At 53.7% G+C, this 14,522-nt stretch overlaps 1 long non-coding RNA gene across 1 annotated transcript in view; it reads left to right on the top strand.

The window, feature by feature from the left end:
- The window catches only part of LOC119955477, a 22,665-nt gene extending 8,645 nt beyond the window's left edge, over window positions 1-14,020 (top strand). Inside the window, exon 2 of the long non-coding RNA XR_005458479.1 lies at window positions 13,759-14,020. This is a non-coding gene — a long non-coding RNA (uncharacterized LOC119955477). The remainder of the gene's footprint in view (window positions 1-13,758) is intronic.
- Window positions 14,021-14,522: the final 502 nt, after the last annotated feature.

Below are 14,522 nucleotides of genomic sequence, written 5' to 3'. Positions count from 1 at the left end.
CACGACCCACTGACAGTCCCCACACACTGACCCACTGACAGTCTCTCACACACTGACCCACTGACAGTCCCCACACACTGTCCCACTGACAGTCTCTCACACACTGACCCACTGACAGTCTCCCACACACTGACCCACTGACAGTCTCTCACACACTGACCCACTGACAGTGTCTCACACACTGACCCACTGACAGTCCCCACACACTGACCCACTGACAGTGTCTCACACACTGACCCACTGACAGTCTCTCACACACTGACCCACTGACAGTGTCTCACACACTGACCCACTGACAGTCTCTCACACACTGACCCACTGACAGTCTCTCACACACTGACCCACTGACAGTCTCTCACACACTGACCCACTGACAGTCTCCCACACACTGACCCACTGACAGTCTCTCACACACTGACCCACTGACAGTGTCCCACACACTGACCCACTGACAGTCTCCCACACACTGACCCACTGACAGTGTCCCACACACTGACCCACTGACAGTCCCCACACACTGACCCACTGACAGTGCCCCACACACTGACCCACTGACAGTCCCACACACTGACCCACTGACAGTGCCCCACACACTGACCCACTGACAGTGTCTCACACACTGACCCACTGACAGTATGTCACACACTGACCCACTGACAGTGCCCCACACACTGACCCACTGACAGTCTATCACACACTGACCCACTGACAGTCTCTCACACACTGACCCACTGACAGTCTCCCACACACTGACCCACTGACAGTCCCCACACACTGACCCACTGACAGTCCCCACACACACTGACCCACTGACAGTCCCCACACACTGACCCACTGACAGTCCCCACACACTGACCCACTGACAGTCTCTCAGACACTGACCCACTGACAGTCTCTCAGACACTGACCCACTGACAGTCTCTCAGAAACTGACCCACTGACAGTCCCCACACACACTGACCCACTGACAGTCCCCACGCACTGACCCACTGACAGTCTCCCACACACTGACCCACTGACAGTCCCCACACACACTGACCCACTGACAGTCCCCACACACACTGACCCACTGACAGTCCCCACGCACTGACCCACTGACAGTCCCCACACACACTGACCCACTGACAGTCCCCACGCACTGACCCACTGACAGTCTCCCACACACTGACCCACTGACAGTCTCCACACACACTGACCCACTGACAGTCCCCACACACTGACCCACTGACAGTCTCTCACACACTGACCCACTGACAGTCTCTCACACACTGACCCACTGACAGTCTCTCACACACTGACCCACTGACAGTCCCCACACACTGACCCACTGACAGTCTCCCACACACTGACCCACTGACAGTCCCCACACACTGACCCACTGACAGTGTCTCACACACTGACCCACTGACAGTCTCTCACACACTGACCCACTGACAGTCTCTCACACACTGACCCACTGACAGTCTCTCACACACTGACCCACTGACAGTCCCCACACACTGACCCACTGACAGTCTCCCACACACTGACCCACTGACAGTGCCCCACACACTGACCCACTGACAGTCCCCACACACTGACCCACTGACAGTGTCTCACACACTGACCCACTGACAGTCTCTCACACACTGACCCACTGACAGTCTCCCACACACTGACCCACTGACAGTGTCTCACACACTGACCCACTGACAGTGCCCCACACACTGACCCACTGACAGTCTCTCACACACTGACCCACTGACAGTCCCCACACACTGACCCACTGACAGTCTCTCACACACTGACCCACTGACAGTCCCCACACACTGACCCACTGACAGTCTCTCACACACTGACCCACTGACAGTCCCCACACACTGACCCACTGACAGTCTCTCACACACTGACCCACTGACAGTGTCTCACACACTGACCCACTGACAGTCCCCACACACTGACCCACTGACAGTGTCTCACACACTGACCCACTGACAGTCTATCACACACTGACCCACTGACAGTGTCTCACACACTGACCCACTGACAGTCTCTCACACACTGACCCACTGACAGTCTCTCACACACTGACCCACTGACAGTCTCTCACACACTGACCCACTGACAGTCTCCCACACACTGACCCACTGACAGTCTCTCACACACTGACCCACTGACAGTGTCCCACACACTGACCCACTGACAGTCCCCCACACACTGACCCACTGACAGTGTCCCACACACTGACCCACTGACAGTCCCCACACACTGACCCACTGACAGTGCCCCACACACTGACCCACTGACAGTCCCCACACACTGACCCACTGACAGTGCCCCACACACTGACCCACTGACAGTGTCCTCACACACTGACCCACTGACAGTCTCTCACACACTGACCCACTGACAGTGCCCCACACACTGACCCACTGACAGTCTCTCACACACTGACCCACTGACAGTCTCTCACACACTGACCCACTGACAGTCTCCCACACACTGACCCACTGACAGTGCCCCACACACTGACCCACTGACAGTCTCCCACACACTGACCCACTGACAGTCCCCACACACTGACCCACTGACAGTCCCACACACTGACCCACTGACAGTCTCTCACACACTGACCCACTGACAGTCTCTCACACACTGACCCACTGACAGTCTCTCACACACTGACCCACTGACAGTCCCACACACACTGACCCACTGACAGTCTCCCACACACTGACCCACTGACAGTCTCCCACACACTGACCCACTGACAGTCCCCACACACTGACCCACTGACAGTCCCCACACACTGACCCACTGACAGTCCCCACACACTGACCCACTGACAGTCCCCACACACTGACCCACTGACAGTCCCCACACACTGACCCACTGACAGTCTCCCACACACTGACCCACTGACAGTCCCCCACACACTGACCCACTGACAGTCCCCACACACTGACCCACTGACAGTCTCTCACACACTGACCCACTGACAGTCTCTCACACACTGACCCACTGACAGTCTCTCACACACTGACCCACTGACAGTCTCCCACACACTGACCCACTGACAGTCTCCCACACACTGACCCACTGACAGTCCCCACACACTGACCCACTGACAGTGTCTCACACACTGACCCACTGACAGTCTCTCACACACTGACCCACTGACAGTCTCTCACACACTGACCCACTGACAGTCTCTCACACACTGACCCACCGACAGTCCCCACACACTGACCCACTGACAGTCTCCCACACACTGACCCACTGACAGTGCCCCACACACTGACCCACTGACAGTGCCCCACACACTGACCCACTGACAGTCCCCACACACTGACCCACTGACAGTCTCTCACACACTGACCCACTGACAGTACCTCCACACACTGACCCACTGACAGTCCCACACACACTGACCCACTGACAGTCCCCACACACTGACCCACTGACAGTCTCCCACACACTGACCCACTGACAGTCTCTCACACACTGACCCACTGACAGTCTCTCACACACTGACCCACTGACAGTATGTCACACACTGACCCACTGACAGTCTCTCACACACTGACCCACTGACAGTCTCCCACACACTGACCCACTGACAGTATCTCACACACTGACCCACTGACAGTACCCCACACACTGACCCACTGACAGTCCCCACGCACTGACCCACTGACAGTACCCCACACACACTGACCCACTGACAGTATGTCACACACTGACCCACTGACAGTCCCCACACACTGACCCACTGACAGTCCCCACACACTGACCCACTGACAGTCTCTCAGACACTGACCCACTGACAGTACCCACACACACTGACCCACTGACAGTATGTCACACACCGACCCACTGACAGTCCCCACACACTGTCCCACTGACAGTATGTCACACACTGACCCACTGACAGTCCCCACACACACTGACCCACTGACAGTATGTCACACACTGACCCACTGACAGTCCCCACACACTGACCCACTGACAGTCCCCACACACTGACCCACTGACAGTCCCCACACACTGACCCACTGACAGTCCCCACACACTGACCCACTGACAGTCCCCACACACACTGACCCACTGACAGTATGTCACACACTGACCCACTGACAGTCCCCACACACTGACCCACTGACAGTCTCTCACACACTGACCCACTGACAGTCCCCACACACTGACCCACTGACAGTCCCCACACACTGACCCACTGACAGTCCCCACACACTGACCCACTGACAGTCTCTCACACACTGACCCACTGACAGTCCCCACACACTGACCCACTGACAGTCCCCACACACTGACCCACTGACAGTGTCTCACACACTGACCCACTGACAGTCCCCACACACTGACCCACTGACAGTCTCCACACACTGACCCACTGACAGTCCCCACACACTGACCCACTGACAGTCCCCACACACTGACCCACTGACAGTCCCCACACACTGACCCACTGACAGTCTCTCACACACTGACCCACTGACAGTCCCCACACACTGACCCACTGACAGTCTCCCACACACTGACCCACTGACAGTCTCTCACACACTGACCCACTGACAGTGCCCCACACACTGACCCACTGACAGTCTTCCACACACTGACCCACTGACAGTGTCTCACACACTGACCCACCGACAGTCTCCACACACTGACCCACCGACAGTCCCCACACACTGACCCACTGACAGTGTCCCACACACTGACCCACTGACAGTCTCCACACACTGACCCACTGACAGTGCCTCACACACTGACCCACTGACAGTCCCCACACACTGACCCACTGACAGTCTCCACACACTGACCCACTGACAGTCCCCACACACTGACCCACTGACAGTCTCCCACACACTGACCCACTGACAGTCTCCCACACACTGACCCACTGACAGTCCCCACACACTGACCCACTGACAGTCTCCCACACACTGACCCACTGACAGTCCCCACACACTGACCCACTGACAGTCTCTCACACACTGACCCACTGACAGTCTCCCACACACTGACCCACTGACAGTCTCCACACACTGACCCACTGACAGTCCCCACACACTGACCCACTGACAGTGTCTCACACACTGACCCACTGACAGTCTCCCACACACTGACCCACTGACAGTCCCCACACACTGACCCACTGACAGTGTCTCACACACTGACCCACTGACAGTCTCTCACACACTGACCCACTGACAGTCTCTCACACACTGACCCACTGACAGTCTCCCACACACTGACCCACTGACAGTCTTCCACACACTGACCCACTGACTGTCCCCACACACTGACCCACTGACAGTCTCCCACACACTGACCCACTGACAGTGCCCCACACACTGACCCACTGACAGTCCCCACACACTGACCCACTGACAGTGCCCCACACACTGACCCACTGACAGTCTCCACACACTGACCCACTGACAGTGTCTCACGCACTGACCCACTGACAGTCCCCACACACTGACCCACTGACAGTCTCCCACACACTGACCCACTGACAGTGCCCCACACACTGACCCACTGACAGTGCCCCACACACTGACCCACTGACAGTCTCCACACACTGACCCACTGACAGTGTCTCACGCACTGACCCACTGACAGTCTCCCACACACTGACCCACTGACAGTGTCTCACACACTGACCCACTGACAGTCTCCCACACACTGACCCACTGACAGTATCTCACACACTGACCCACTGACAGTCTCCCACACACTGACCCACTGACAGTGTCTCACACACTGACCCACTGACAGTCTCCCACACACTGACCCACTGACAGTCTCTCACACACTGACCCACTGACAGTCTCCCACACACTGACCCACTGACAGTGTCTCACGCACTGACCCACTGACAGTCTCCACACACTGACCCACTGACAGTCCCCACACACTGACCCACTGACAGTCTATCACACACGGACCCACTGACAGTATCTCACACACTGACCCACTGACAGTCTCTCACACACTGACCCACTGACAGTCCCCACACACTGACCCACTGACAGTCCCCACACACTGACCCACTGACAGTCTCTCACACACTGACCCACTGACAGTCCCCACACACTGACCCACTGACAGTCCCCACACACTGACCCACTGACAGTCTCTCACACACTGACCCACTGACAGTCCCCACACACCTGACCCACTGACAGTCTCCCACACACTGACCCACTGACAGTGCCCCACACACTGACCCACTGACAGTGCCCCACACACTGACCCACTGACAGTCTCTCACACACTGACCCACTGACAGTCTCCACACACTGACCCACTGACAGTCTCTCACACACTGACCCACTGACAGTCCCCACACACTGACCCACTGACAGTCTCTCACACACTGACCCACTGACAGTCCCCACACACTGACCCACTGACAGTCTCCCACACACTGACCCACTGACAGTGCCCCACACACTGACCCACTGACAGTGCCCCACACACTGACCCACTGACAGTCTCTCACACACTGACCCACTGACAGTCTCTCACACACTGACCCACTGACAGTCTCTCACACACTGACCCACTGACAGTCTCCACACACTGACCCACTGACAGTGTCTCACACACTGACCCACTGACAGTCTCCCACACACTGACCCACTGACAGTGCCCCACACACTGACCCACTGACAGTGCCCCACACACTGACCCACTGACAGTCTCCACACACTGACCCACTGACAGTGTCTCACACACTGACCCACTGACAGTCTCCCACACACTGACCCACTGACAGTGTCTCACACACTGACCCACTGACAGTCTCTCACACACTGACCCACTGACAGTCTCCCACACACTGACCCACTGACAGTCTCCCACACACTGACCCACTGACAGTCTCTCACACACTGACCCACTGACAGTCCCCACACACTGACCCACTGACAGTCTCCCACACACTGACCCACTGACAGTCCCCACACACTGACCCACTGACAGTCCCCACACACTGACCCACTGACAGTCTCCCACACACTGACCCACTGACAGTCCCCACACACTGACCCACTGACAGTCCCCACACACTGACCCACTGACAGTCCCCACACACTGACCCACTGACAGTCTATCACACACGGACCCACTGACAGTCCCCACACACTGACCCACTGACAGTCCCCACACACTGACCCACTGACAGTCTCCCACACACTGACCCACTGACAGTCCCCACACACTGACCCACTGACAGTCCCCACACACTGACCCACTGACAGTCTCTCACACACTGACCCACTGACAGTATCTCACACACTGACCCACTGACAGTCTCTCACACACTGACCCACTGACAGTCTCTCAGACACTGACCCACTGACAGTCCCCACACACTGACCCACTGACAGTATCTCACACACTGACCCACTGACAATCTCTCAGACACTGACCCACTGACAGTCCCCACACACTGACCCACTGACAGTCCCCACACACTGACCCACTGACAGTCCCCACACACTGACCCACTGACAGTCTCCCACACACTGACCCACTGACAGTCCCCACACACTGACCCACTGACAGTCCCCACACACTGACCCACTGACAGTCTCCCACACACTGACCCACTGACAGTCTCCACACACTGACCCACTGACAGTCTCTCACACACTGACCCACTGACAGTCCCCACACACTGACCCACTGACAGTCTCTCACACACTGACCCACTGACAGTCTCTCACACACTGACCCACTGTCAGTCCCCACACACTGACCCACTGACAGTCCCCACACACCGACCCACTGACAGTCTCCCACACACCGACCCACTGACAGTGCCCCACACACTGACCCACTGACAGTGCCCCACACACTGACCCACTGACAGTCTCTCACACACTGACCTACTGAGAGTCTCTCACACACTGACCCACTGACTGTCTCTCACACACTGACCCACTGACAGTCTCTCACACACTGACCCACTGACAGTCTTCCACACACTGACCCACTGACAGTCCCCACACACTGACCCACTGACAGTGCCCCACACACTGACCCACTGACAGTGCCCCACACACTGACCCACTGACAGTCTCCACACACTGACCCACTGACAGTGTCTCACGCACTGACCCACTGACAGTCTCCCACACACTGACCCACTGACAGTGTCTCACACACTGACCCACTGACAGTATCTCGCACACTGACCCACTGACAGTCTCCCACACACTGACCCACTGACAGTCCCCACACACTGACCCACTGACAGTCCCCACACACTGACCCACTGACAGTCTCCCACACACTGACCCACTGACAGTCTCCAACACACTGACCCACTGACAGTCTCTCACACACTGACCCACTGACAGTCTCCCACACACTGACCCACTGACAGTCTCTCACACACTGACCCACTGACAGTCTCCACACACTGACCCACTGACAGTCTCCAACACACTGACCCACTGACAGTCTCTCACACACTGACCCACTGACAGTCTCCCACACACTGACCCACTGACAGTCCCCACACACTGACCCACTGACAGTCTCCCACACACTGACCCACTGACAGTATGTCACACACTGACCCACTGACAGTCTCTCACACACTGACCCACTGACAGTCTCCCACACACTGACCCACTGACAGTATGTCACACACTGACCCACTGACAGTCTCTCACACACTGACCCACTGACAGTCTCCCACACACTGACCCACTGACAGTATCTCGCACACTGACCCACTGACAGTCTCTCACACACTGACCCACTGACAGTGCTCCACACACTGACCCACTGACAGTGCCCCACACACTGACCCACTGACAGTCTCCCACACACTGACCCACTGACAGTCTCTCACACACTGACCCACTGACAGTCTCTCACACACTGACCCACTGACAGTCTCTCACACACTGACCCACTGACAGTCTCCACACACTGACCCACTGACAGTCTCTCACACACTGACCCACTGACCGTCTCCCACACACTGACCCACTGACAGTGTCCTACACACTGACCCACTGACAGTCTCCCACACACTGACCCACTGACAGTCTCCAACACACTGACCCACTGACAGTGCCCCACACACTGACCCACTGACAGTCCCCACACACTGACCCACTGACAGTCTCTCCACACACTGACCCACTGACAGTCCCCACACACTGACCCACTGACAGTCTCCACACACTGACCCACTGACAGTTCTCCACACACTGACCCACTGACAGTCCCCACACACTGACCCACTGACAGTCTCCCCACACACTGACCCACTGACAGTCCCCACACACTGACCCACTGACAGTCTCTCACACACTGACCCACTGACAGTCTCTCACACACTGACCCACTGACAGTCCCCACACACCGACCCACTGACAGTCTTCCACACACTGACCCACTGACAGTGCCCCACACACTGACCCACTGACAGTCCCCACACACTGACCCACTGACAGTCTCCCACACACTGACCCACTGACAGTCCCTCACACACTGACCCACTGACAGTGCCCCACACACTGACCCACTGACAGTCCCCCACACACTGACCCACTGACAGTCTCCCACACACTGACCCACTGACAGTCTCCAACACACTGACCCACTGACAGTCCCCACACACTGACCCACTGACAGTATCTCACACACTGACCCACTGACAGTCTCCCACACACTGACCCACTGACAGTCCCCACACACCGACCCACTGACAGTCTTCCACACACTGACCCACTGACAGTGCCCCACACACTGACCCACTGACAGTCTCTCACACACTGACCTACTGACAGTCTCACACATACTGACCCACTGACAGTCTCCCACACACTGACCCACTGACAGTGTCCCACACACTGACCCACTGACTGTCTCTCACACACTGACCCACTGACAGTCTCCCACACACTGACCCACTGACAGTCTCTCACACACTGACCCACTGACAGTCCCCACACACTGACCCACTGACAGTCTCTCACACACTGACCCACTGAGAGTCCCCACACACTGACCCACTGACAGTCTCTCACACACTGACCCACTGACAGTCTCCCACACACTGACCCACTGACAGTCCCCACACACTGACCCACTGACAGTGTCCCACACACTGACCCACTGACAGTATCTCACACACTGACGCACTGACAGTGTCTCACACACTGACCCACTGACTGTCTCTCACACACTGACCCACTGACTGTCTCTCACAAACTGACCCAGTGACAGTCTTGTGTCTTTTTTGAAGAGGTCACAAAGGTGATTGATGCAGGTAAGGCAGTGGATGTTGTTTATATGGACTTCTGTAAGGCCTTTGACAACGTCCTTCATGGTAGACTGGTACAAATGGTGAATTCACACGGGATCAGGGATGACCTGGCAAGGTGGATACAGTACTGGCTAGGTCTTGCCGCTCCCGCTGGCACGGTACTCCACCAGTCCCATAGTGGTGTCGACTTTGTGGATCTGGAGTCAATGGAGAAGGTACGTGGGGGGAATGGGAGCATTGGTTTGGTCCCTAATTTGCAACAATCACAGGTTTGCTCTGGGTAATATGGATGGTGGCTTCCGAGCATGATGGAGGGCGGGGATTGAGAGGATGGGGGATTTGTTCTTGGAAGGGAGATACTTGCAGGTACAGGACTTTCTACGCAGACAGATCCCATCCTTCCCACGCCTGCCCCTCAGGGGCACTGTAAATTCTGTGAAATCAGGGGGATCCAGGACAGGGTAGCGTCCTGTGGATGGGTGGGGGAGGGGGAGGGGAGGGTCTCGGATATATATAACGAACTTATGGGAGCGGAGGAGTCACAGACAGAGGAGCTGAAGCTTAAGTGGGAAGAGGAGCTTGGAGGTGAGATAGAAGAGGGCTTATGGGCCGAGGTGTTGAGCAGGGTAAACGCGACCACAACATGCGCCAGGCTCAGCCTGATTCAATTTAAGGTCGTGCACCGGGCCAACATGACAGTGGCCCGGATGAGTACATTTTTCGGATTGGAGGACAGGTGCGCCAGATGTTCGGGTGGGCTGGCGAACAATGTCCACATGTTTTGGGCACATCCAAAACTCAGAGGGTTCGCGGATGTTATGTCCTGGGCACTGAAAACAGGGGTGGTGATGAGTCCAGAGGTGGCTATTTTAGGGGTTTCGGAAGACCCGGGAGTCCAGGAGGGGAGAGAGGCTGATGTTTTGGCCTTTACTTCTCTGGTAGCCTGGCGATGTATTCTGCTGGCATGGACGGACTCAAAACCTCCGAAGTCGGAAACCTGGCTATCAGATATGGCAAGCGATCTTGGTCTGGAGAAGATTAAGTTCGCTTTGAGAGGGTCACTGTATGGGTTCACCCGGAGGTGGCAACCACTTATCGACTTCTTCGCGGAAAATTAATCGTCAGCCGGGGGGGGGGGGGGGGGGTTGAGAGGAGGGGTTAGGGTAACGTAGATTAGGGGGCAGTTAGGCTGGTCCTTGTGGGAGGGGAGCTGGGTTTCTTGCACTATAACAATTGTTTTTTTGCACACTGTTTTATATTATTGTTGTTTATTGTGCCAAAATGTCTTAATAAAATAGTTTATCAAAAAAAAATTCAACACTCGCTCAACACCACCAGCCCTGTGGATAGTGAGCGTTGTACGGCTGGAGGTCTACATTCAGTGTGGACCTACCTATTTCATGCTTGACTGAGATGGGGATGATTAAAGGTTCCAAACAAAGAGCTGAAGGGTCACGTTTACTTGAGTCAGCCTCTTCTAGCCAATAGCATTCGGTTGCTGAGTCCCATCAAACATAGAGCCACATAAACAATAGTTGGTGCTTTTACATTGGTGTTTTCTGGAAGGAGCATGGGAACAGCAATGGGCCATATCCTCATCGGCCTGGACAGCTATTCACACCTCACAGTTATCAGATGGTGCAAGTTCTCCATCTTCCTTTGACCCATCGAGTGGCCTCCCAGTAGCCTATTGCTTCACATTATCCCTAAATAACATGGCAGTGTTGAGCCCTCCCAATTAAGAATGAAAGGCCTGTATCTATCTATCGATTTCGGGCTCTCCAACAATTTATCCAGAATGTACAGATCCACGTTGGGCATAATGCGGCCATTAAGTCACACCAATGATGTTAAGTTAAATCTTGATTTGCAGATCAATCCATAATGACGCCTTTCCAATCCATGACATCATTGAGTAGATTCTGCTTTGCCTCCAGAATCTCTTCAGACAGTAACAACCCAACAATCAAAATCCCTCCACACAGTAACTACCCCAACAATCAAAATGTCTTCACACAGTAACAACCCCAACAATCAAAATGTCTTCACACAGTAACAACACCAACAATCAGACTCCCTTCACACAGTAACAACCCCAACAATCAGAATCCCTTCACACAGTAACAACCCCAACAATCAGAATCCCTTCAGACAGTAACAACTCCAACAATCAGAATCCCTTCACACAGTAACAGCCCCAACAATCAGAATCTCTTCACACAGTAACAACCCCAACAATCAGAATCCCTCCACACAGTAACAACCCCAACAATCAGAATTCCTTCACACAGTAACAACCCCAACAATCAGAATCCCTTCACAGTAACAACCCCAACAATCAGAATCCCTTCACACAGTAACAACCCCAACAATCAGAATCCCTTCACACAGTAACAACCCCAGCAATCAGAATCCCTTCACACAGTAACAACCCCAACAATCAGAATCCCTTCACACAGTAACAACCCTAACAATCAGAATCCCTTCACACAGTAACTACCCCAACAATCAGAATCCCTTCACACAGTAACAACCCCAACAATCAGAATCCCTTCACACAGTAACAACCCCAACAATCAGAATCCCTTCACACAGTAACAACCCCAACAATCAGAATCCCTTCACACAGTAACAACCCCAACAATCGGAATCCCTTCACACAGTAACAACCCCAACAATCAGAATCCCTTCACACAGTAACAACCCCAACAATCAGAATCCCTTCACACAGTAACAACCCCAACAATCAGAATCCCTTCAGACAGTAACAACTCCAACAATCAGAATCCCTTCACACAGTAACAGCCCCAACAATCAGAATCTCTTCACACAGTAACAACCCCAACAATCAGAATCCCTCCACACAGTAACAACCCCAACAATCAGAATTCCTTCACACAGTAACAACCCCAACAATCAGAATCCCTTCACAGTAACAACCCCAACAATCAGAATCCCTTCACACAGTAACAACCCCAACAATCAGAATCCCTTCACACAGTAACAACCCCAGCAATCAGAATCCCTTCACACAGTAACAACCCCAACAATCAGAATCCCTTCACACAGTAACAAGCCCAACAATCAGAATCCCTTCACACAGTAACAACCCCAACAATCAGAATCCCTTCACACAGTAACAAGCCCAACAATCAGAATCCCTTCACACAGTAACAACCCCAACAATCAGAATCCCTTCACACAGTAACAACCCCAACAATCAGAATCCCTTCACACAGGAACAACCCCAACCATCAACTCTGTGGGATGTCCCAAGGCACTTTACAGCCAATTACGTAGTTTTGAGATTATGGTCATGGTTGTAATGCAGTAGCCAATTTGTGCACAGCAAGCTCCCATAAATAGCAATATGACAAAGACCAGATAATCTGCTTTTCGAAGCGGGTTGAGGGGCAATGTTGGCCAAGAAGCTGAGGAAAATTAATTTTCTCTTCTTCCAGATAGAACCATAGGATCCCTTGTGTTCATCTGAGAGGGGCAGATGGAGGCCTACATTTCCTGACAGCCTCGGACTAAGAACTGGCTGCTGCTCCCAACTTTACCTCAATTTCCTGACTGTAGTTAACACAGACAATGCATTAGTGAAGGTTGCACAGCATCAACATCGAATTCCATATGCCGCCCTCTTTACCAAATGTTTCCCACTCAACCTGTGTTCACCTCATTGTACATGGTACAATTAAATCACTACCAAAATAGAAATGTCCTGGTATATCTGGAGTCTTTTATAAATCTCTTTCCTTCATTCGAAACTATTAATCTTTCTCATGAGGTAAATCTTTCCATTCACGCTGGTGGATTTTAAGATCTGATAAAGGTCAGTTTATTGTTAGACACACATATGTGTTGATTCTTGCATGCTGAAGGATTAAAAAAAACATTTATTTTAAGAATTTGATTGCACAAGAGCTCTGGATCCATTGCTGCCACAACTTTACCTTGGAGCTTTCCCAACAGGAGATACTCTGGAATATTTAGGCTCATGTTTGTGATTCTCTTGGGGGTTTATTATTTCTGTTACCTTACGCAGCAGCTTCATCAAACTATAATGAGAATTGGCGCACTGTGTGGGGCATTGCCCTTTCACCTTTGGGGCCTAGTTTCAAATCCAGTCAAGACGAGTGAAGTGAAAGACTGTTGACGAAACAGAAATAGAAACAAAAGAATGGCTTGTATTTACTGTATATTGGGCGAAATTCTCCCA

Source organism: Scyliorhinus canicula, chromosome 21, assembly GCF_902713615.1.
Source record: "Scyliorhinus canicula chromosome 21, sScyCan1.1, whole genome shotgun sequence".
In the NCBI taxonomy this organism is placed as follows: Eukaryota; Metazoa; Chordata; class Chondrichthyes; order Carcharhiniformes; family Scyliorhinidae; genus Scyliorhinus; species Scyliorhinus canicula.
This window is presented reverse-complemented; position numbering and strand designations above follow the sequence as displayed.